Here is a 26,037-nt window from a genome sequence, read left to right as displayed (position 1 = left end):
AGAGAATGCCAAGAGTGTGCAAAGCAGTAATCAAAGCAAAAGGTGGCTACTTTGAAGAACCTAGAATATAAGACATATTTTCAGTTGTTTCACACTTTTTTGTTAAGTATATAATTCCACATGTGTTATGCAGCACCCCAGAGTTCTGGTTGTTGCAGTAATGTCATTCTTCCACCAGGGGGAGTGATGTTACGTCTGAAGGCAGTAAAGGAAATCTCCTCACCAGGTAAACACAATGCATGCAACATGTTCACACTCCAGACCAGAAGGGGGAGCTCTGAGCCTGTTTAAGGTGAACTCCCCTATATAACCTCCTGATCTGGAGGGAAAAGGGGTTCAGAGTTCAGTTCCTGTCAGGAAGACAGAGGAAGAGGAGCTCTGTGGCATGAAGTGCTGCAACTCCTGGAAGAAGACACTAAAGTGAGCATATTGCAGAAAGTGTGCAGGAAAGCATAGCACAAGGAGAAAAAAACAGACGGAGTTCTGCCCTGTAAAAGTCTGCCTCCTTCAGAGGCGCAGAAGCCGGTGGCCGGAACACCGAGGGAGCAATCGTCTCCAAGCCTTGCTCCAGAGACAGGCAGGACAGTCAATTCCACGTTGGCTGCCCGACCATATACCCAGGAGGCACGGTGGCAACTTGTGAGGGCTGGGGCGTCTCTAGGGTCCCTGTAAAAAGCCTCAGGCCACCAGTCACACGGGTTTGTCCTATCCACACCATCTGGGGGACAGAGAGGAAGACATAACATCTAGAACATCTACAACAGTTGTGAGGACCTTACTGAGAAGCTCAGCAGGGAGGTACTACAACACACAGGTGCTAGAGGAAGGCTACTGATTTCCACCTGGATAAGGGGACTCTGGATTTGCCTTCAGACCGGCCGGACTCTACCTACCCTTTGGTCTGTACCCTGGACTGTGGATGCTGAAGTCTTCAGTAAAGGTAAAGAGACTGCAACCTTGTGTCCTCGTTATTCACTGCGTCCTACATCATCCACCATCACCACCTACACTTCTGGGACGCCCTGGGGATACACGTCACCTGTGGGAAGGTATACCATCTAGCTGCCATCACATCACCCCAGCGGACCCCTAAGCAGCGTTGGTCACTCTGACCGAATACCACAGTTGGCATCATGAACATTATCCCTTTAAAGACCTTTCCCCACCTATCAAACGGACGTTCCCTTAGGGCCACGGACCGGGTCAGCCACCATGACATCCCCTGAACTGAAGGACCCGGTGCCGAGTACCCCATTGCCCTACTCTGGGGGCGATCCATCTTGGCGACATGAACAGGATCTACTTAAGCCTGAAAATCGGGTCATGTGCGCCTAAGAACTGTGCCAGCACCGTATTTGAACTGTGATTTACTTAAAGACTGTGTATTGCCATTTGCCGCCAAAAATCCCCCATTGACGCGCCGTGTGGAGCGCGGGGGGAGGAGCCATACCTTCGTGGGCGGAGCTAGCCGATAAGAGCATGAAGGAGAAAGGACGGGTGCCGTGATGCTGCCTGGGAGACCGGAAGTGGAGACGCCGTGCAGCAGAGCCGCCAGGAGAGACACTGCAAAGTGCCGATTCCGGAGAGGAGTCCCGACTTCCACCAGGATAGCAGAAGGGAGGAACGGCCATGTCTGACCCGGGAGGGGAAGTAGTGGAGGTCGCAGCCACAGACCTAGAAGTGCTCGCAGGCCTAGCAATACCCCCAGGCCCCGCATAGGGGAAGTCGCAGGCCTTGTACCGCCACCGGGTCCTGCAGAGCTTGCCACTCCCATCAGCCAGCCGGACACCGCCACAGCTACTATGACCATCATGCCCTTCTCCATGCCATAGATACCTGGAGCAGCCTGGCTCCCGCAATATTCTGGGGAATCGCATACGTTAGCTGACTTTAAAGAGAGACTCTGCAGCCTGCTTGAGTTTTATCCCCAGACAGAGCCTCAGAAGGTCTGCATGGTAACAGGCCAACCATTTGGAGCTGCTCTGAGAGAGGTGAAGTCCTGGCCCGCTGCGGATAAAGGAACTGTGCAGCAGGTCTTTGCAAAGCTTAAAGCCACCTTTGACACCAGCACCCCTACAGAAATCAAATTGAAGTTTTATGGGTGCAAGCAGAGGCCACAGGATAGCCTACGGCAGAGGTGTCAAACTGCATTCCTCGAGGGCCGCCAACAGGTCATCTTTTCAGGATTTCCTTAGCATTCCACAAGGTGCTGGAATCATTCTGTGCAGGTGATTAAATTATCACCTGTGCAATACAAGGAAATCCTGAAAACATGACCTGTTGGCGGCCCTCGAGGAATGCAGTTTGACACCTCTGGCCTACGGGACTATGCCCTTAATCTCCAGGAAGCACTGCGGGCAATCAAGCTGGTTGATTCTAACAGCGTACAAGATGAAGATAAACTCTTAAAGGAGCGGTTCATTGAGGGACTCCTGTGCAATAACCAAAGGGCCCAGCTGCACCTCCTGGCCATGCAGAATCCTGACCTGACCTTTGCGCAGTTCAAAGACAAGGCCATCCAGGTGCTACAGGAGCGACAGCCCAGCCGTGCAGTACTCCCTAGGCGTCAAGCCCTTACGTACCACCAGGAGGTGGTGCCAGATCCTCAAGTTTCTGCTGAGGCCGATGCCCAGATCCTGGAAGACGATTCCCCTGCAGGACTACGCCTCCAGATGCAGGAGCTGACCAAGAGCGTTGCTGCCTTAGCTCGGACTGTGCAGTCCTTACAGGAGGCCCCCAATGGAAAGATCAAGCTGGCTTCCAGACCGGAGGATGTCCCCTGGCGACGACAGAAGAGGATCCCGCTGACCAGAGGCAGAGACGGCGATCGCTTTCATCAGGACGGACGACCCATCTGCCGCCGCTGTAACCAGGCGGGCCACATTGCAAGGTACTGTCATTTAAACGATGACCCCTGGGGCAAAGGGCCAACCCCCAGGAGTAGGACGACCAGGCCCGCAAAACTGGAGAGCCAAGTACATTGGAGGACGACCTGTGCTCCCCATTGTGATCGACGGTATCCCCATGAACGCTCTGTTGGACACCGGTTCTCAGGTGACAACTATGCCTTACATCCTTTATAAACGTTATTGGGAAGACACCGACATTACTCGTGGCCCTGATGATGATTTCACCATAGTAGCCAGTAACAGTCAGCCATTGCCACAAGTGGGGTACAAAGAGGTCACCATTAAAGTGGGGCGGGTAGAATTGAACGCCCAAGGAATTGTAATTGTTTATATTGACCGACGTGAATGTAACCCCATGATGACCATTGGTACTAATGTCATAGAAAATTGTCTTGCAGAGGTTATTGTCTTATTGCAACAGGTGGCTGAAACTGCTGGTTCCAGTGAGCAACGTGTCCTGCAGAAAGAAATCAAAGCTCTAGTGCAGAGACAGCAGGTAGAACTATCTGGTGGAGAAATTGGCCGTGCCACAGTGAGTGATTCGATCCCCATTGCAATACCCCCCAGGAGTGAAATGTTAATATGGTGTCGGGCAGCAATAGGCCTCAGAGGTAAAGACTACCAGGCCCTGGTAGAACCTGTGTATTCACACAGTAGGCCCACAATCCTGACAGCCAGAGGGGTGGTTGAAGTCCAAAAGGGGAGGGTCCCAGTGCGTGTCCTTAACTGTGGAGAGGAAGAGGTCCACCTAACCAAATATGCCACACTTGCCAAACTGTTTGCTGTTAATAATAATGTGATACAGGCAACAGAACTTGGTCCCGTCCAACCAGGTGGAGGACAATGGCTCTGCAGGACAAATGGAAGATTGGTGTCAGAAATTACACGTGGGCACTGACTCTACCCCATCACATCAAAAACAAGGGGCTTACAGGGTGGTCCATGAGTATGAGTGGGTATTCAGCAAGCACCCCCTAGATTTTGGGCAGGTAAAAGGGATTCAACATCATATCCCCACGGGAAATCACCCATCCATTAAAGAGAGATACCATCCTGTACCCCCAGCTCATTATCAGTGTGCCAAAGACATGTTGCGAGAGATGAAGGAGGCAGGGGTGGTTAGAGACAGTTGTAGCCCCTGGGCAGCTCCATTAGTTCTTGTCAGGAAGAAAGATGGCACGATGAGGATGTGTGTTGATTATAGGCAGATAAACCGCATTACACATAAAGGTGCATACCCACTGCCCAGAATAGAAGAGTCCTTAGCTGCTTTAAAATCTGCTAACTACTTCTCTACCTTGGATCTCACCAGTGGGTACTGGCAGGTTCCCGTAGCAGAGGCGGACAAAGAAAAGACGGCCTTCACTACACCGATAGGTCTCTGTGAATTCAACTACATGCCATTCGGACTGTGCAACGCCCCAAGAACGTTCCAGAGGATGATGGAGTGCTGTCTTGGACACAAGAACTTTGAAACTGTACTGCTGTATCTGGACGATGTCATTGTCTTCTCCAAGACTTATGAGGACCATCTGAAGCACCTGGCCAAGGTGTTCGAAGCTCTGTCCAACTTTGGCCTAAAGGTAAAGCCATCCAAATGCCATCTGTTGAAGCCCAACGTGCAGTACCTGGGCCATGTAGTGAGTGCCGAAGGAGTGGCCCCAGACCCTGACAAAGTCACTGTGATCAGAGACTGGCCGAAGCCCAGCAACCTCCATGAAGTCCAGCAGTTCCTCGGGTTGGTAGGCTACTACAGGAGGTTTATCAAAGACTTCACCAAGAAAGCCGCACCGCTGCAGGACCTGTTAGTGGGCCAATCCAAGAAAACCAAGGGTAAGAATACCCCATTTGACTGGAACGACGGACTGGAGAGATCCTTCACTTGTTTGAAGTCGGCTCTGATGGGAGAAGAGGTACTGGCTTACCCTGAATATGACCAACCATTTGTGCTGTATACGGATGCCAGCAACATGAGACTGGGAGCCGTGTTGTCCCAGGTCCAGAAAGGCTAAGAGAGGGTAATTGCTTACGCCAGCAGGAAACTTCGTCCCACTGAAAGGAACCCTGACAACTACAGTTCCTTTAAGCTGGAGTTCCTCGCCATCGTCTGGGCAGTGACTGAGAGATTTAAGCATTACCTGGCCTCAGCGAAATTCATCGTTTTCACGGACAACAATCCACTGACACACTTGGACACAGCAAAACTTGGTGCCTTAGAGCAGCGGTGGATGGCCCGGTTGTCCAGCTATGATTTCACCATCAAGTACCGGGCAGGGCACAAGAATGCAAATGCCGATGCATTGTCCAGGATGCCCAACTTGCCAGAAATGGGAGAAGACTCGGAAACACTCGAAGAAATAGAGTTGCCAGCTTTCCATCGCCCCAAGGCCACTCCGTATTCCCATCATGTGAGGAACAGGCGCAAGAACAAGCAGGACGCCACGCTGAATCCCCTGCCCCACCATGGATGGGCAGAGACCCAGGACAGTGACCCCACGGTCCGTCGGGTGAAAGAGCTCCTGACGCAGGCAGGTTCACACCCTGGCCCGGATGATCTACAAGAGACGCAACAACTGTGGAAGGGGAAAGGCAAACTGTTTATCTACGATGGTAAGCTGTGCCGAAGAAGCATCGACCCACGCACTCATGAGTTGGTACGGCAGATAGTAGTCCCAAGACAAGATGCGCCAATGGTTCTGGAAGCGTACCACGATGGAGCAGGGCACTTTGGATGGAGGAAGTTGGAGAGTCTACTTCGTAGAAGGTTCTACTGGGTTGGCATGAAGAAAACCATCGAAAAGTGGTGCTGAGAGTGTGGCCCATGTAGCCTATGCAGGAAGGACCGTGACAGCCAGAGGGCTCCTTTACAGCCCATAGTCGCCAAACAGCCAATTGAATTGGTCGCACTAGATCATGTGAAGCTAACACCAAGCCGATCCGGCTATGTCTACGCTCTGACCATTGTAGACCACTACTCCAGATTCCTGGTAGTTGTACCTGTCAAGGATTTGACGGCGAGAACCGCAGCCAAGGCCTTTCAACGGTACTTTTGCAGGCCACACGGATACCCAGAGAAGGTCCTTACTGATCAAGGTCCAGCCTTTGAAGCAGAGGTATTTCAAGAGTTCTGCAACTTATACGGATGCAAGAAGATAAGAACAACACCGTATCACCCACAAACCAACGGAATGTGTGAAAATATGAACCAAGTGGTAATCGACTTACTGAAGACATTGCCTGTGGAAGAACGTAACTTATGGCCAGAAAAGTTGCCAGACTTGGTAGATCTGTAGAACCACATTCCAGTGAATTCCACCAACTGTACTCCAGCATATCTGATGAGAGGAAGATCCAGCAAGTTACCTGTTGATCTGGACATGGGAGTTTTAACCGCGGAAAATCCATCATCTGATGCAGATTGGGATACAGAAAGATAGCAAAAGTACCGACAAGTACAAGAGTGTGTTGAAAGAAGTCTATCTCAAGCCACAGAGAGACTACAACCAACGTGGTCCTGCAATTCCCTTGTCACCAGGTGAGCAAGTGTTAAAGCGTAAAAGAAGAATGAATAAACTTGATGATCAGTGGGAAGCAGAAGCATATACCATCTTACCGTCCAACTTTGACAATACTAAAATTTCTCTTATCAGCAAAGATGGAGGAGAAACTTTGACGGCAGTATCCAGAGACCATCTCAAGAAATGCCCTGATAAATTGAGGAACAGAGACACCGATCCAGGAACACCTCCACCTATGGAAGAGAAGATGATACACACTGTTCTTGGAGATTTTCCTCAGTCTTGGACTCAAATAAATCAGGCCACTGTGATACCTGTCTTAATGTTTCATCAGCTGGAAACACCAGAACAAAATGCGACTCAGAACCATCCAGAACCTGAAGAGACTCCGCACCAACAGGTTCAAGCAGCAACCGTCACCTCAACCGTGACTCAGCAACAGCAGATTCCAACAGAAAACATCATGCCAGTAGTCGAATCGGCAAATCCACCCTCTGCTATTGGTGAAACTGTTAGACCCATGATGAATCTGAGACCACGCAGATGACTACCTAGTATACCTACACATAGTACATGCACTAGTGGGTACGCTACAACAGACACAGTAGCTCAGGAACTACGCAGGTCTACACGTAGCACCAAAGGTCAAATTCCAGCCAGGTACAAAGATTAAAAGTGTTAATAATTGCTGTTATATGTTTGAAATGCTTATCTTTGTTACAGGTTTCAAAAATGGACATTGCGGTAATGGACAATGCTTACCCACTTTCTTTGAAAATAGTTTGGCACCTCCAAGGTGCACTCTGGTTCTGCCCACTTTGCCAACATGGCTAGAGCCTTTCTTGTATTCATCTGTCTAAAGACAATACAGATGTCCTTTTACAAACTTGTTTGCAACATTCAAGTGTGCTCACCTCCCATAAAGGGAAGCCAAAGTTTGGTAATTGTTCAAATGTTTTTCAAAATTTTGCATGTCTTTGTTAACCTGTAATTGTTGTTTTGTTTTCTCAGTCCGGGAGTACTGGATTTAACGGGGGGGAGTGCAGCGCCCCAGAGTTCTGGTCGTTGCAGTAATGTCATTCTTCCACCAGGGGGAGTGATGTTACGTCTGAAGGCAATAAAGGAAAGCTCCTCACCAGGTAAACACAATGCATGCAACATGTTCACACTCCAGACCAGAAGGGGGAGCTCTGAGCCTGTTTAAGGTGAACTCCCCTATATAACATCCTGATCTGGAGGGAAAAGGGGTTCAGAGTTCAGTTCCTGTCAGGAAGACAGAGGAAGAGGAGCTCTGTGGCATGAAGTGCTGCAACTCCTGGAAGAAGACACTAAAGTGAGCATATTGCAGAAAGTGTGCAGGAAAGCATAGCACAAGGAGAGAAAACCAGAAGGAGTTCTGCCCTGTAAAAGGCTGCCTCCTTCTGAGATGCAGAAGCCAGTGGCCGGAACACTGAGGGAGCAATCGTCTCCAAGCCTTGCTCCAGAGACCGGTAGGACAGTCAATTCCACATTGCCTGCCCTACCATATACCCAGGAGGCACGGTGGCAACTTGTGGGGGCTGGGGCATCTCTAGGGTCCCTGTAAAAAGCCTCAGGCCACCAGTCATACGGGTTTGTCCTATCCACACCATTTGGGGGACAGAGAGGAAGACATAACATCTAGAACATCTACAACAGTTGTGAGGACCTTACCAAGAAGCTCAGCAGGGAGGTACTACAACACACAGGCGCTAGAGGAAGGCTACTGATTTCCACCTGGATAAGGGGACTCTGGATTTGCCTTCAGACTGGCCGGACTCTGCCTACCCTGTGGTCTGTACCCTGGACTGTGGATGCTGAAGACTTCAGTAAAGGTAAAGAGACTGCAACCTTGTGTCCTCGTTATTCACTGCGTCCTACATCATCCACCATCACCACCTACACTTCTGGGAACTTCACCTGTGGGAAGGTACACCATCTAGCTGCCATCACATCACCCCAGCGGACCCCTAAGCAGCGTCGGTCACTCTGACCGAATACCACAGGTGGCGTCACGAACATTATCCCTTTAAAGACCTTTCCCCTTCTATCAAACGGACGTTCCCCTAGGGCCACGGACCGGGTCAGCCACCGTGACATCCCCTGAACTGAAGGACCCGGTGCCGAGTACCCCATTGCCATACTCTGGGGGCAATCCAGTTAATTCATAGTTTTGATGCCTTCAGTGTGAATGTACAATTTTCTTAGTCATGAAAATGCAGAAAAATGTTTGAATGAGAAGGGGTGTCCAAACTTTTGGTCTGTACTGTATGTCCAACCCCACCAACTCGGCCTTGGGAAGAAGATCAGAGTGGATATATGATCTCAACAAGAAACGGAAACTACAGGACATGTGCCAGCTTCAACGAATTGAATGGAATTTAATCCAGGAACTATGGAATGTGGAGAAAGCCATGTGTGAACCCAATGTATATGAGTCGTTTCTCCTTCAATTACGTGTGGAGTTTATTTTCGCGAGAAAGACACGGAATATGCTCTGTGGAAACTGGATGGTAGAAAGTTGTGTGTCATAAAGGTGAGACCGCTTACATTCAGAACTGTGCTTAAAGACATTTTGTGGACTGCTCCCCATAAGTGAAGAAGGATGATCAGAATCCTATCACGTCTAGCTAATTAGGATGGGGGAGCAATGTGAAGAAAGCAGATAATATCTTAATTACCCAGATGACTATTTTTAGCAAACCAAGAAGAATATGCTGTTATCTATACTTTTGTTTGTGTAAGCCTGTAATATTGACTTGTAAGCTGATATTTCATATAACATAGTGTACGCTTATCTTTGATGACTAGTGATGTTTCCTGATATGCTAACTATGCATTGTATTATGGAGTCTGTTTATTGACTTCGAAAGCAGAGAAGGGAAAAAATGTGCAAATAGATTAAATAATCAAGTAATGCTGCTTGATCTCATCACCATTGTTCCCTTTATCTTGATGCTGGACTGAAGGACACTGGGTAAATCTAAAAATAGGTTACATACCTCTGTATAAAGAGACTCAGAGACAGAGAGACGGTGTGAGAGACAGCCAGAGATTCTGCCAAGACATACATACATCCAAAGGACCAGAGACAGGACAGCAGCCAATATCATGGCACCATCACGAGGGACACGGATCTATCATTCTACAGGAAACAACCTAGGGGTTTTCGGCTCCGGTTGGAAGAATACAGATCTGCTCCATTGACCATCGCTGGACCATGGATACGTTTGGAGAAAGCCAGGATTGGGACCCGCTGGTCGCCTGGCTGCATGGAGATGTACAGATAAGCCAGGATGTGACTCTCGTGTCAACAGGCCTTGTACCTTGTATGGACTCAATGGATTGTCATATTCCTACACTTGTCGTTACTTCCTCTCTGTGTGTGTACTACAAGTGGGGTAGCCGACCCTGGGAGCTCTGATGTAACATCTGCCATTATTCCAGCAGGTCAGCGCACCATCTTGGGGAATTTTGCTAGGACTGTTCTGTGGGTTATCTGCCTGTTTTGTGGTTGAATAAAGCATTGCCACACCGTTCTGACTGCGAGCGCCGGCCGGAAAGTGAGAGCAGAGCGCAGCAGTGACGTCACTGCTGCGCTCTGCTCTCACTGTACGGCTGCACTCAGTCAGAACGGGAAGCAGACTGCAAGGGACCTGACGGACATCAGATGGTGAGTATGTACGTTTTTTTTTTTTTTACTTTTACGCTGGTAACCACGGTAAACATCGGGTTACTAAGCGCGGCCCTGCGCTTAGTAACCCGATGTTTACCCTGGTTACCAGCGAACCTCGGCATCGCTCCAGCGCCGTGATTGCAAAGTGTGACCGCAGTCTACGACGCTGGAGCGATACTCATACGACGCTGCGACGTCACGGATCGTGCCGTCGTAGCGACGAAAATTGCACGGTGTGACGGTACCCTTAGTGAATACACTTAGTCTTCCCACGTACTAAGATACCCCTTTCATGGCACCCATAATGTATAATGTCAACAAAAGTGGCACCCAAACATAGTATGATACTCCCAAAGTACCCTCCATGCGTACATTATCATGACATTACAACCCCCCTCTATGTATGACACCCCCACAGTAACCCCAACACAGTATGATGCCCCCACCGTGACTTCAGCACAGCATGATGCCCAACACAGTGACCGCAACACAGTATGATGGCCCCCACAGTCCTCCACACACAGCAGGTTGGCCTTGACACATTTCTCCCAAACTGTATGATGGCCCCCGCACAGCCCTCCATACAGTATGATGCCCCCTATAGTATAATGGCTGTCTATTCTATAAAATGGTCCCTCGGTTAGCCCTCCAAAATATAAATGGCCCTCTACTTAGTCCTCCAAACTATAAACTGGTCCCCAAACAGTATAATGATTCCTCCAATAACCCTCTAAACAGTATAATGGCCCCCCACATAGCCCTTCAAACAGTATAATGGCCCCCACATAGCCCTCCAAATAGTATAATACCCCCACACAGCACTCTAAACAGGATATTGGCCCACATAGCCTTCCAAAAAGTACAATGGCCCGCATATCCCTCCAAACAGTATAAGAGCCCCCCACATAGCCATCCAAACAGTATGAAGGCCCCAACATAGCCCTCCAAATAGCATAATGACCCCACAATGTATGCATTGATCTACTTTAAAAAAAAAATCTCCCCGTTCCCCTTCTGCTCTGATCTGTGTAGCGTGAGGTTGGAAGGTGTGCACACCGGGCAAGATGTAGTTACATAATTGTGAAAATGATGGGGGAGAGAGATGACAGCTTCCTGATTCATCTGTCACGATGAGACTGTCTGGAGTAGGGGTGAAGGGCCTAAAACCGTCCCTGGAACCCTAAGTATCCCTGTGGGAAAAGGGATGGATGAATAAACAAACCAAAGAGGAATAAGGACAACTGGATAAACTCTACTGCACACAGAACTCTCCAATGACTACTACCAACTCCAACTACACAGCTCAACACATTCTAGGAAGAAGATTCTTTCAATGGCAAGGAGGAAATGCCCAGAGCTAGTATATATAGGGAGAAGAGGTGATGTCAGCATCTGCAGCTGAAGAGAAACCACCTGTATGTTCCCAGACAGCATGGAAAGAGTCCTTAAGCCTTTCAGCGCTGATGGAAGGAAATCGATTTAAAATAGGACACAAATCACACCGTTTCTAAAGAGGAGCAGTGATTTATTTCCCGTTGTGACCTTCTAACTCCAGGTCTCCCAGGGGGAAATTACACCCTCTTGATACCATCATTGGTTTCAACTGGAAATGCACCCAGGATGCAGATACAGTTGTAAGTGTGATGCGGGTCTTATAACGGACATGTGGTCTGCCAATATTAGCTGTACGCCATGGCATTTAATGTATATTAGAAGACAGCTCCTAGCATGTATGTATCCATCTCTTGGGGCGGTATACATTGACACCTTAATATATACTTACCTTGTAATGTCTTCACATCCTGTTCCGTCTAGAGGTGTCCAGATCCCAGAATTCAAAGTGGCGGAAGTTCACTGACAGCCATATTGGGACACCGAAGTGATGAGTTTCTCAATATAGAAACTGCTGCTAGTACTAGCCTCTTGTACCACCAGCGGAACACGGTCACACCACACACACACACACACACACACACACACTGTATACACCATACACACCACAAACACACACTGTACATTCTGTACGCACCACACACACACACACACATTGTATATGCCGTACGCACCACACACAATCATTCAACTGATCCCGGCGGCAGATGCGCGACGTGTCTACAGGCAGAGGAAGCCGGTCACATTAAAGGGGTTTTCCACAAACGAAAATTCATTTAAAAAATTGTCTGTGTCTGACCGTGTATGGAGCATACCACAGCTCCTGGGCAGGGGAGTAAGCAAAAGACAATACTGACATTACAGCAGGGGATCACAGAGGATTCATTTTGTCAGGTAAAATATTTCACTGACTGTTTTTAAACAATATTTTACCTCATAAAATGTATCCTCTGCGATCTCCTGCTGTAATGTCAGTATTACACAGGTAAAAGAAGAGATGACATGAGAGAAGACAGCAGATGGGGAGAGAGAAAGTGCACAGAGGTGAGAGAGACAGAGCACAGTGGAGAGACAGCTCAAACGGGACAGCACATGAGGGGAGAACACAGCACAGGAAGGAGAAAGACAGCAGACAAGGAGGATAGCACATGGGGTAGACAGGTCAAAGAAGAGAGCACAGATGGGAGAAGTCAGCACATGAGGGAAGAGAGTGGATAGGTGGGTGAGCACATGGGGGGAGAGATTTTCAACGCTGCAAAGCCTGCCCCCATCGTGACATTACAACCTCACGATGCGAAAGCATCAGGCCTCCATCTAGTGTATATATATATATATATATATATATATATATATATATATATATATATATGTGTATACACTGCTCAAAAAATAAAGGGAACACTTAAACAATAGAATATCACTCCAAGTAAATTAAACTTCTGTGAAATCAAACTGTCCACTTAGGAAGCAACACTGTTTGACAATCAATTTCACATACTTGTTATGAAAATGGAATAGACAACAGATGGAAATGATTGGCAATTATCAAGACACACTCAATAAAGGAGTGGTTCTGCAGGTGGGGACCACAGACCACATCTCAGTACCAATGCTTTCTGGCTGATGTTTTGGTCACTTTTTAATGTTGGCTGTGCTTTCACACTTGAGGTAACATGAGACGGACTCTACAACCCACACAAGTAGCTCAGGTAGTGCAGCTCATCCAGGATGGCACATCAATGCGAGCTGTGGCAAGAAGGTTTGCTGTGCCTGTCAGCGTAGTCTCCAGAGGCTGGAGACAGGCCAGTACACCAGGAGATGTGGAAGGCGTCGTAGGAGGGCAACAACCCAGCAACAGGACCGCTACCTCAGCCTTTGTGCAAGGAGGAACAGGAGGAGCACTGCCCGAGCCCTGCAAAATGACCACCAGCAGGCCACAAATATGCATGTGCATCTGCACAAATGGTTAGAAACCAACTCCATGAGGATGGTCTGATTGCCCGACATCCTCATATGGGGGTTGTGCTCACAGCCCAAGACCGTGCAAGATACTTGGCAGAACACCAGGATTAGCAAATTTGCCACTGGCACCCTGTGCTCTTCACAGATGAACGCAGGTTCACACTGAGCACATGTGACAGACGTGACAGAGTCTGGAGACGCCGTGGAGAGCGTTCTGCTGCCTGCAACATCCTTCAGCATGACGGGTTTGGCAGTGGGTCAGTAAGTAAAAGCTTATCCTTTTTGGAAAAATTTACATTTTATTCAAAAATAAACTTATAAGGAGAAAAATCAAACTGAACATTTTGCACTGGTCTCTTAATTTTTGCCAGAGCTGTGTGTGTGTATATATATATACACTCACTGGCCACTTTATTAGGTACACCTGTCCAACTTCTTGTTAACACTTAATTTCTAATCAGCCAATCACATGGCGGCAACTCAGTGCATTTAGGCATGTAGACATGGTCAAGACAATCTCCTGCAGTTCAAACCGAGCATCAGTATGGGGAAGAAAGGTGATTTGAGTGCCTTTGAACGTGGCATGGTTGTTGGTGCCAGAAGGGCTGGTCTGAGTATTTCAGAAACTGCTGATCTACTGGGATTTTCACGCACAACCATCTCTAGGGTTTACTGAGAATGGTCCGAAAAAGAAAAAAAATCCAGTGAGCAGCAGTTCTGTGGGCGGAAATGCCTTGTTGATGCCAGAGGTCAGAGGAGAATGGGCAGACTGGTTCGAGCTGATAGAAAGGCAACAGTGACTCAAATCGCCACCCATTACAACCAAGGTAGGCCTAAGAGCATCTCTGAACGCACAGTGCGTCGAACTTTGAGGCAGATGGGCTACAGCAGCAGAAGACCACACCGGGTACCACTCCTTTCAGCTAAGAACAGGAAACTGAGGCTACAATTTGTACAAGCTCATCGAAATTGGACAGTAGAAGATTGGAAAAACGTTGCTTGGTCTGATGAGTCTCGATTTCTGCTGCGACATTCGGATGGTAGGATCAGAATTTGGCGTAAACAACATGAAAGCATGGATCCATCCTGCCTTGTATGGAGCATCTTTGGGATGTGCAGCCGACAAATCTGCGGCAACTGTGTGATGCCATCATGTCAATATGGACCAAAATCTCTGAGGAATGCTTCCAGCACCTTGTTGAATCTATGCCACGAAGAATTGAGGCAGTTCTGAAGGCAAAAGGGGGTCCAACCCGTTACTAGCATGGTGTACCTAATAAAGTGGCCGGTGAGTGTATATATATATATATATATATATATATATATATATATATATATACATATATATAAATATAAACCACAAAAAGGCTTGAGAAAGGCTCAGTCAGAGCCGAAACGTTGCATGGAGATGTGGGCTCAATAAACACCTGCATATCAACTTTAAGATTATGGAGTGCTGCCTGCTTTTGTGGTTTATATGAAGTGGAAACAACCAAGGACGGGTTGTCTGGGCTTTGCACCCGAAGATAAGTATAGAAGTAGTGCTGTTCCATTTTTTCTATTATATATAAATATACACTCACCGGCCACTTTATTAGGTACACCATGCTAGTAACGGGTTGGACCCCTTTTGCCTTCAGAACTGCCTCAATTCTTCGTGGTATAGATTCAACAAGGTGCTGGAAGCATTCCTCAGAGATTTTGGTCCATATTGACATGATGGCATCACACAGTTGCCGCAGATTTGTCGGCTGCACATCCCAAAGATGCTCCATACAAGGCAGGATGGATCCATGCTTTCATGTTGTTTACGCCAAATTCTGACCCTACCATCCGAATGTCGCAGCAGAAATCGAGACTCATCAGACCAAGCAACGTTTTTCCAATCTTCTACTGTCCAATTTCGATGAGCTTGTACAAATTGTAGCCTCAGTTTCCTGTTCTTAGCTGAAAGGAGTGGTACCCGGTGTGGTCTTCTGCTGCTGTAGCCCATCTGCCTCAAAGTTCGACGCACTGTGCGTTCAGAGATGCTCTTAGGCCTACCTTGGTTGTAACGGGTGGCGATTTGAGTCACTGTTGCCTTTCTATCAGCTCGAACCAGTCTGCCCATTCTCCTCTGACCTCTGGCATCAACAAGGCATTTCCGCCCACAGAACTGCCGCTCACTGGATTTTTTTTCTTTTTCGGACCATTCTCTGTAAACCCTAGAGATGGTTGTGCGTGAAAATCCCAGTAGATCAGCAGTTTCTGAAATACTCAGACCAGCCCTTCTGGCACCGACAACCATGCCACGTTCAAAGGCACTCAAATCACCTTTCTTCCCCATACTGATGCTCGGTTTGAACTGCAGGAGATTGTCTTGACCATGTCTACATGCCTAAATGCACTGAGTTGCCGCCATGTGATTGGCTGATTAGAAATTAAGTGTTAACAAGAAGTTGGACAGGTGTACCTAATAAAGTGGCCAGTGAGTGTATATATATATATATATGTATATGTACTGCTCAAAAAAATAAAGGGAACACAAAAATACCACATCCAAGATATCACTGAATTAAATATTCCACTTGCAAATCTTTATTTGCATTTACTTGCATTTCTTTGGAGGGCCACACATCCCTCCATGTGCTCGCCAGAGGTAGCCTGACTGCCATTAGGTACCGAGATGAGATCCTCAGACCCCTTGTGAGACCTTATGCTGGTGCGGTTGGCCCTGGGTTCCTCCTAATGCAGGATAATGCCAGACCTCATGTGGCTGGAGTGTGTCAGCAGTTCCTGCAAGATGAAGGCATTGAAGCTATGGACTGGCCTGCCCATTCCCCAGACCTGAATCTGATTGAACACATCTGGAACATCATGTCTCGCACCATCCACCAACACCAGACTGTCCAGGACTTGGCGGATGCTTTAGTCCATATCTGGAGGAGATCCCTCAGGAGACCGTCCGCCGCCTCATTAGGAGCATGCCCAGGCGTTGTAAGGAGGTCATACAGGCACTTGGTGGCGACCTACACTACTGAGCATCATTTCCATGTCTTGAGGCATTTCCATTGTTGTTGAATCAGCCTATAATTTGATTTTCCACTTTGATTTTCAGTATCATTCCATTCAGACCTCCATGGGATATTAATTTTGATTTACATTGATCATTTTTATGTTGTATTCTTCTCAATGCATTCCACTATGTAATGAATAAAGATTTGCAAGTGGAATATTTAATTCAGTGATATCTGTGATGTGCGATTTTTATGTTCCTTTTATTTTTTCGAGCAGTACATATATGCAGTGCCCCAGAGTCCTGGTCGTTGCAGTACTGTGGCTCCGCCACTAAGGGGAGCCATGGTACGTCTGATGGCACTGAAGGAGTTCATCTGACCAGGTATCACAGACACCAATACATTTCACAGCCGGGCCTCCAGGGGGAGCTAAGGGTTCTATTCATTAGGCCACTCCTCACATACTGGTAAAACTGGGGGTCAGGCAGGAAGTTAGAGAGAAAGCTGACTGGGTTGGAACCAGGCAACACCTTGTGGCAGAGGGTGTTGTGGGAGAAGATTCGGTAGGGCCCCTGTCGGGTTGGGACCCTGACAGAGGCCTGGCTACAGGAAGGAACGTCAAGGGACCGTGCCTGCTCAGCATAGCGGCGGTGCCCTAAGGAAGAATCAGAAGCGAGATATATTGTGCTGAGTGAGAAACGAGATCAAAGCAAGAAGGAAAATACCAGTAGGAGTCATGCTGTAAGACCGAGGCAACATCCTACTGAGGCGCACAACCGGCGTCCGGAACGCCGAGGAAGTATTACTATATTCAGCTTCAGGCAATACTTTAAACCAACGGCAGGACAGTCAGTCAAAGGTGGGCTGTCTCATCTAAATCACCTATGCAGTCTTGGGGGGCAACTTGTGGAGAGGGGCGACTCTAGGGTCCCGGAAGAGCTCCGAGCCTACCCGTCATACGGGTGCCGTCCTAACCGTAACATCAGGGAGGGACGGAGGATTAGCAGAACATCATCTAATCGAGTTGTGAGGGAACTTAAGAAACAGACACAACAGTTGTGGGGACTTTCCGTAAGCACAGCAGGGAAGGACCACAACACATAGCGCTAGCAGGTAGGCACAGATTTCCACCTGCAAAGAGAACTCTGGAGGTGCCATCGGGCCGGCCGGACTTGCGCAGCCTGGTTATCCGGAATTCGGACTGAGGACCCGGAGATCTTCAGTAAAGAGGTAAAGAGACTGCAACCTGGTGTCCTCGTTATTTACTGCACCGCAACACCGCACCACCACCACCATTCACCACTAACTATAATTCACTGTGCGCCCCTCGGCAGGGTCACGGGCCGGGGCCTAGCCACCGTGACAACCCCAGAGCAGAGACTCAGAGGCCCGGTACCGGGTACCCCTCGGCCCTGCGGCAGTGGGGGCGCTGCAAATTTTGGCGTCACGAACAGGATCTACTTAAGCCTGAAGAATCAGGTCATGTGTGCCTTAGAACTGTGATTTACTGTGCTTGGACTGTACTTTATTGCAAGGACTGTGCTGTGCCATTTGCCGCCAAAATCCGTCGCCATTACAGCGCTGAGGAGAGCGCAGGAGAAGAAGGGCGTGGAAGTGGGCGTATACAAGCTGGAGAGCGCGAAAGACAATGGCCGCCCAGTCTAAATATTTCTGCACCGTGAGGACGTGTCCGTCAGCAGCAGAGATCCGCCTCCTGATCCTCAATGGAGGGCGGAGACCGAGAAAACGACACCGCCCACGAAGGAGGGAGCGGAAAAAGGACCAGGAAGTGACCCACGTGGAGGACGCCATGGCCAGCAGCTCGGGACCCGAAAGTGGGGTTGAAGCGGATGTCTCCCCCGACTACCCGGATGAGCGTGGCAGCCAGTTCTCCGTGGACAGCACCGAACTCCTGCAGGTCGAGATGGAGAGCTTGCTCGACCAGCTCCTCCAGCTGCATGTGAAGGCCCAGGCTCCGCGCCAGGCGGCGCCGGACAGCAGTCACCCAGCATCGGATCTTATGCTGCTGCCGAGGTCCTCATTGACACCGCAAGAGGAAACCGTCGCGGAGGAGGGGCCTGCATCGGCTGGTGAGTCCGTCGACCCTGTCCTGCCGGCCGAGGGCTTGCTAGTAGGCCCCGTAGCGGCACCCCCTCCCCCGGGGACCTATAGACCTCAGCGCCTGTTGCCCTGGGAGGAGCCCACGGGTATGGAACACCGCTTGAAGGCCCCGATTCCACCCACCGCTCTGCTGTGTGAAGTCCGTACAGAGCGCACAGTGTGCCGCTGGGTGAACCCAGGATCCAACCTTATGGGGTTCCCCGGGGTGGAGACCCAGGAGGGCGAGATGGTACAGGCCCTAAGCTGGGAAGAATACCAGGTCCAGCTAGAGCAGCAATGGGAGGAGAAACAGAAGGAATACCAGGCCGGGCTAGAGGCCTACCAGCAAAAAGACCTGGCGGTCAAGGACCGGGCTCGCAAGGACCCCACCGCTAGCCAGGCCCCGCGCAGGCAGGGCACCGTTGTCACCTTCAGACTCTGCGGAGGTTGGGGCTTCATCAAGGAACTGGGCCTGTATGCGGAAGTGTTCGTTAACCGGAGGGATGTAGAGTCTCACTTGAGGGAGGGTCACCCGGACCGGGACCTCCACCCAGGGGATGCAGTTACCTACACCCGGCACTTTGGAGAGAAGGGATGGTTTGCCTTGAACGTCCACAGGAAAAAGTTGGTGGAACCCCCGACTAAGGTGCCGGAGAAGATCTTTCCTGTGGCCAAGGTGCCCCCTTGTGGTCGGCCCACGATCACCACTGAGACCACCATGGTCACCCCAACGGGCATGACTGTGAAGACCACGACGTGCCGCATTATGACCTCCACCGCTACTGTGGCCACGCAGGTGCCTTCTCAGGTGACCCGCATGTCTGCTGCTCCAGAACTGAAGACTGTGGGTACACAGACCCCCAGCTGGGATAACAGACCCCCCTATGCAGTGCCGGGCGGTTCGCAATACCCAAAGGGGTTGCCTCCGCCGGTGCTGCCCCCTGATTGGTTTAACTAAACATTTTAGTATGCTGAACATGTACATAGTTCTTTAAACTGTTTGTTTCCTGATTTTGCTGCTAAACCCGTTCAGGGTTTACTCTTAAAGGGATCCCTTTGTTGACCCGGGATCCCTATTGCGTTTTGGTTATTTCCTATTTTCTTCTACATTATCAAGAACTGCCGCCATCATGAACAGTGCATGATACAAACTTCTTGTACATAGTTTGCACCTTCTTAAAGGTGCTCCCTACTGGTTTTACTTAAAGAAGGACTCTTTGCGAAGATACCGCACCGGAGCCTTTGCTGAGTACGGACTGGTAGCCTGAGAAGATATGCTACCTCATAAAGACTTGGTCCCCTCTTAAAGGGGATGTTCACGTGTTGCACTTAAAAAAGTGGTATTGCTTTAAACCAGTTAGCAATAATGTCTTGACAAAAAGACAGTGATGGTAATGCTTACATGTAAAAGTTATATGTAGAAAATTAGTTTATTGTAAAGAAATGTTTGATAATGTTGCTAGAAGACTGAGGACAGGAAGTGAACCCGTACGGGGTTAGTCAGCGAGTCCTCTTAGGAGCCATGCAGGGATGGCTCAATGATTTCAATCTGAAAGTAAATGTTATGTTCTATACTGTGTATAGTAGTTGAAAAGGCAGTAGGCCCGGGCTGAAAGGGGCGGTCCTGTAAAGAAAGGAGAGGCAGTAGGTCTGGTGCCGTTAGGACAGGCGGTCCTGCAGATATAACGAAGGAGAATGAAAGAAAAAGAATTAATTAATATTATGATGTTTTATAAGTAAGTCTTTAGTGGATAGGAAGTGTACATCCTTAAAGGCAATGTTAACTTATTGTTCAAGTTTTGCACTGAGTAGAATACCCGGTTGGGTAACAGGAGTTACTTATAGCCTGTAATTTATAATGTTTAACTATGTTTGTAACGTTCAAGTGTCCTCACCTCCCATAAAGGGAAGCTCTGTTCAAGCTTACTTATAGTTATTGCATTTTCAAAATTGTATGTCTTTTGCTAACCTGTATTGTTGTTTTCTTCCCAGTCCCGGAGTACTGGATTTAACCGGGGGGGAGTGCAGCGCCCCAGAGTCCTGGTCGTTGCAGTACTGTGGCTCCGCCACTAAGGGGAGCCATGGTACGTCTGATGGCACTGAAGGAGTTCATCTGACCAGGTATCACAGACACCAATACATTTCACAGCCGGGCCTCCAGGGGGAGCTAAGGGTTCTATTCATTAGGCCACTCCTCACATACTGGTAAAACTGGGGGTCAGGCAGGAAGTTAGAGAGAAAGCTGACTGGGTTGGAACCAGGCAACACCTTGTGGCAGAGGGTGTTGTGGGAGAAGATTCGGTAGGGCCCCTGTCGGGTTGGGACCCTGACAGAGGCCTGGCTACAGGAAGGAACGTCAAGGGACCGTGCCTGCTCAGCATAGCGGCGGTGCCCTAAGGAAGGATCAGAAGCGAGATATATTGTGCTGAGTGAGAAACGAGATCAAAGCAAGAAGGAGAATACCAGTAGGAGTCGTGCAGTAAGACCGAGGCAACATCCTACTGAGGCGCACAACCGGCGGCCGGAACGCCGAGGAAGTATTACTATATTCAGCTTCAGGCAATACTTTAAACCAACGGCAGGACAGTCAGTCAAAGGCGGGCTGTCTCATCTAAATCATCTATGCAGTCTTGGGGGGCAACTTGTGGAGAGGGGCGACTCTAGGGTCCCGGAAGAGCTCCGAGCCTACCCGTCATACGGGTGCCGTCCTAACCGTAACATCAGGGAGGGACGGAGGATTAGCAGAACATCATCTAATCGAGTTGTGAGGGAACTTAAGAAACAGACACAACAGTTGTGGGGACTTTCCGTAAGCACAGCAGGGAAGGACCACAACACATAGCGCTAGCAGGTAGGCACAGATTTCCACCTGCAAAGAGAACTCTGGAGGTGCCATCGGGCCGGCCGGACTTGCGCAGCCTGGTTATCCGGAATTCGGACTGAGGACCCGGAGATCTTCAGTAAAGAGGTAAAGAGACTGCAACCTGGTGTCCTCGTTATTTACTGCACCGCAACACCGCACCACCACCACCATTCACCACTAACTATAATTCACTGTGCGCCCCTCGGCAGGGTCACGGTCCGGGGCCTAGCCACCGTGACAACCCCAGAGCAGAGACTCAGAGGCCCAGTACCGGGTACCCCTCGGCCCTGCGGCAGTGGGGGCGCTGCATATACATATATATATTTATATATATGTATATATATATATATATATATATATATATATATATATATATATATACATATATATACCGTATATTCCGGCGTATAAGACGACTGGGCGTATAAGACGACCCCCCAATTTTTCCAGTTAAAATATAAAATCTCCTTAAAAGTTGGGGGTCTTCTTATATGCCATGTGTCGTCTTATAGGGCCGGTGAATAATGTGCCTTTTGGGGGGGAGTGGTCTCGATGACAAAGAGAGGGGGGGCATCTCACAGGAAAGTGTGAGTGGAGAATCCCCCTATTACCTCATTGTAGCAGCGTGGGGTCTCTGTACTGGGGAGCTGCGGTGGCTGCTCCTCTTTGTGCCGCGTGGGTGCTGTGCTGTGGGGCGGCTCCTCTTTGTGCAGCGTCGGGCCTCTGTGCTGTGGGGCGGCGGCGGCGTATCTTAGTGCAGAGTCGGGGCTCCTCCGGCATCTTTTCAAAGCCCGGAGGCACCGGCAGCTCCATTGCTGCGATGCGGTGGCCTCCGGGAAAATGGCCACTGGGGGCGGCGCATGCTCAGATTCAGATCTCGTCTCCCGAGATCTCGGGACGAGATCTGAATCTGAGCATGCGCCGCCCCCAGCGGCAATGGAGCTGCCGGTGCCTCCGGGCTTTGAAAAGATGCCGGAGGAGCCCCGACTCTGCACTAAGATATGCCACCGCCCCCCCACAGCACAGAGGCCCGACGCTGCACGAAGAGGAGCCGCCGCCGCTCACCAGCACAGAAGCCCCACGCTGCCACAATGAGGTAATAGGGGGATACTCCACTCACACTTTCATGTGAGACGCCCCCTCTCTTAGTCATCGGGACCACTCCCCCCCCCACCCACCATATACACACGGTCTGCACCCTTCGTACAAGACGACACCCGGCGTATAAGACGACCCCCGACTTTTAAGAAGATTTTCAGGGGTTAAAAAGTCGTCTTATACACCGGAAAATACGATATATATATATATATATATATATATATATATATATATATATATATATATATACCACAAAAACAGGCAGCGCTCCATGTCCTTAAGTTGATATGTAGGTGTTTATTGTGCCAACATCTCCGTGCAACGTTTCGGCTCTGACTGAGCCTTTCTCAAGCAACAAACAGATATCTTAACAACATATATATAGGGGCTAAGCTCCAACATCCCCCAATGAGTACAGCCAATCAGTGAATCCCATCAATTACATCTCATCATAGTGTGCATTGGTGCCAGCAGTGTACTATTAAAATTACATAAAAACTACTTAATATGGTAACCATCTACTCATTTAGCATACCTCAGGCGAGACATAACGCTGATGGAGGAGATCGCATGTTTGTCGGCGTGCTGGGGCTGCCAGTACGCATGTCAGAGCGTTTCTGTGTATATCCTGGTCACATGTTTGGTGGGAGGCCAATAGGAGACCGCTGGTATCTGTATGACGTCACCGCCTGCGCAGTAGCCCCCAAGGTCTCCATCTTGGTAAGGGCATAAGGTAACTTCATTAGCCACCTGCGCATGCGCCGTGGCGCCAGAGATTGCGATCTTATTAAAGATCATACCGCGATCTCTACATCATTATAATAAAAGCGGTATATATATACAATGCCCACAGATACTATCCTATTATTAATTAACACATCATAAAGTTTGTGGCACGTAAAAAAATATTAGATTCTAAGTGGCAAAATCCCTATGTCATATCTTAGAGGGCTTTCCATAATTATTTTTAAAAAGATATATTAGCTCTTTTTCTACAAAAAAACTTTTTTAGAAAAACAGTTCACACCTGGTGATGTCAGTAAACCACCTCAACGTTCTCAGAAGCATCATCGCTCCTTTTATACCATAAAGACCCATATAGGTTGTGCCTAATCCTGCTATGAGCCACCAGAGAGTGTCTTAATTCAGACCCCCACCTGGTACTCATACAGTGTCTAGGGGGTGCCCCTCACCCCTCCGGACAAGGCGCCTCAACCTCTGACTTCTGTATAGCAGTAGCACACCGGTCTTGGCTATTATGAACAAGTGTGGTTTCTCCACTGCAATTCACCAGTGTATATATTGCACTATACCCTAAGGCCACAACATTAGTGATAACTGAAAAAATATATAAGACAAACAGATATTTTAGAAAATTTATTAAATGGCCTCCCCCCATTCATGAACATAACAGCATATACTCAAAGAAAATTCTCTATCCATAAATTAAAAAAAAAAAAAAAAAAAAAAAAAAAAATTTTATATACAATTTTTTTGAAGAAATTGTGCCTCCACCGTGTTTACGTCTCTCCACACAAGGTCTTTCATTAGCAGCAGCAGTACCTGGACAAAAATATACAAAGTAAAATTAGGAACATACTCATAAAAACAAAGTATTCCCAAATATACAGAAATATAAAGAATACCAATTTTTCAACTATAAAGTTCCAATGTAGAAACGCCCTTCCTATATAACTGTGTGTAAATTAACGTCCGCATTAAGGCCCATAGGTCTAAGTGTATTCAATTTGTAGATCCACATCAATTCTTTTTTACGGAGGATCAGTTCTCTGTCACCCCCTCTCCTATTGACCGGTACCCTATCTATTATTTTGAATTTTAAATCCTTTTCTAAATGATTACAGTCCACTAAGTGTTTGGGGACCGGGAGGTCGGTCCTCTTTTTCCTGATGGAATATCGGTGTTGGTTCATTCGTACTTTAAACTCACACGTCGTTTCTCCGATGTACCACAGCTTACATGGACACATCAAAATATACACTACATAATCTGAGCTGCATGTTAGATAGTGTTTAATGCCATATGTTGTCCCTGTTTTAGGATGTTCGAACGTAGCTCCCTTCACCATATACGTGCAATTCACGCAGTTTAGACATGGGAAACAACCCATTTTTCCTGAGCCTGTTAGACATAATTGTCGGCTCTTTTTTATTGGGCCAATATCTGACTTAATCAAGTAATCTTTGATGTTCTTATTTCGTCTATACGAATATAACGGTGGTAACTGCAATTCTTTTATATTAGGCAAACATCTACCAAGCATCCCCCAATGTTTACTAATCACACTAGCCACTTCCCTACTTTCTTCACTATATGTGGTAACGAATGGGACTCTTTTAAGTTTCCTCTCACATCTGTCATTCATTTTTTTTATGGATAAGTTCCACCCTGTCCTCCCGTAACACCTTATTTTTAGTTATTTCCAATAAGTGCCTAGGGTATCCCCTATCCAGAAATTTTTTAACCAGTGAGTCCACCACTATGTCTATATCTTTTTCTTCTTTGACAATCCGCCTGACCCTAAGTAGTTGGCTCAGTGGAATGGATTTTATCATAGGCCGCGGGTGTTGACTATCATAGAGTAACAGATTATTTCTATCTGTGTTTTTCACAAATAGTGTGGTACTGAGTTGCCCCTCCTTTAGACTGACAAGTACGTCTAGGAATTGAATTTCCTTTCTTGACATTACAAGTGTGAATTTGATTGTATTATCAATGGTGTTTAGATAGTGGAAGAATTCTTCCAGTTCGCCCTGTGTGCCTGTCCAAAGGAGGAAGACATCATCTATGTATCTCCACCACGTCACAACATGTCGGAAGTGGTGGGACACATAGACGAGGTCCTCCTCCAGGACTTCCATGACCAAATTAGCGTATGCGGGGGCCATATTGGCCCCCATAGCCGTTCCTCGCTTTTGCGTATAAAACGCGTCACCGAACATAAAGTAATTCCGTTTTAGAATTATTTCTAATATCTTTAATAAAAAGGCTCTACCTTCAGGGGTGCATCTACTAGGATTTAACTTCTCACCTATTGCTTTTAAACCCTCTTCATGGTCTATCGAAGTGTAGAGAGACACTACATCGAAGGAAGCCAAAATGACTTCTCCCTCTAACTGCAGTGTCTCTAATTTGCCTAAAAAATCAGTGGTGTCTCTAATATATGACTTACATTTTCTGACCATCGGGTTAAGAATCCTATCCAGAAAGATACCAATTTTGTTGAAAATTGATCCCACCCCCGAGACTATAGGGCGTCCTGGGGGGTTAATTAGGGTCTTGTGTATCTTTGGTGTTATATATAGCACCGGGGTGCGCGGATTCTCTTCTAGTAGGAATTCGCAAAGGTCCTGATCGATCACACCTGAATCTAGTGCATCCTTAAGACAGGCCTTAATGTCTTTCATAATGGCAAATTTAGGGTCACCATCCATTTTCATATAGACATCTTCATCACTCAATTGTCTTAATATTTCAGCAATAT

Source organism: Ranitomeya variabilis, chromosome 3 (genome assembly GCF_051348905.1).
Source record: "Ranitomeya variabilis isolate aRanVar5 chromosome 3, aRanVar5.hap1, whole genome shotgun sequence".
Lineage (NCBI taxonomy): Eukaryota > Metazoa > Chordata > Amphibia > Anura > Dendrobatidae > Ranitomeya > Ranitomeya variabilis.
The sequence above is the reverse complement of the archived record's forward strand: the minus strand, read 5'-3'. Positions refer to the sequence as shown.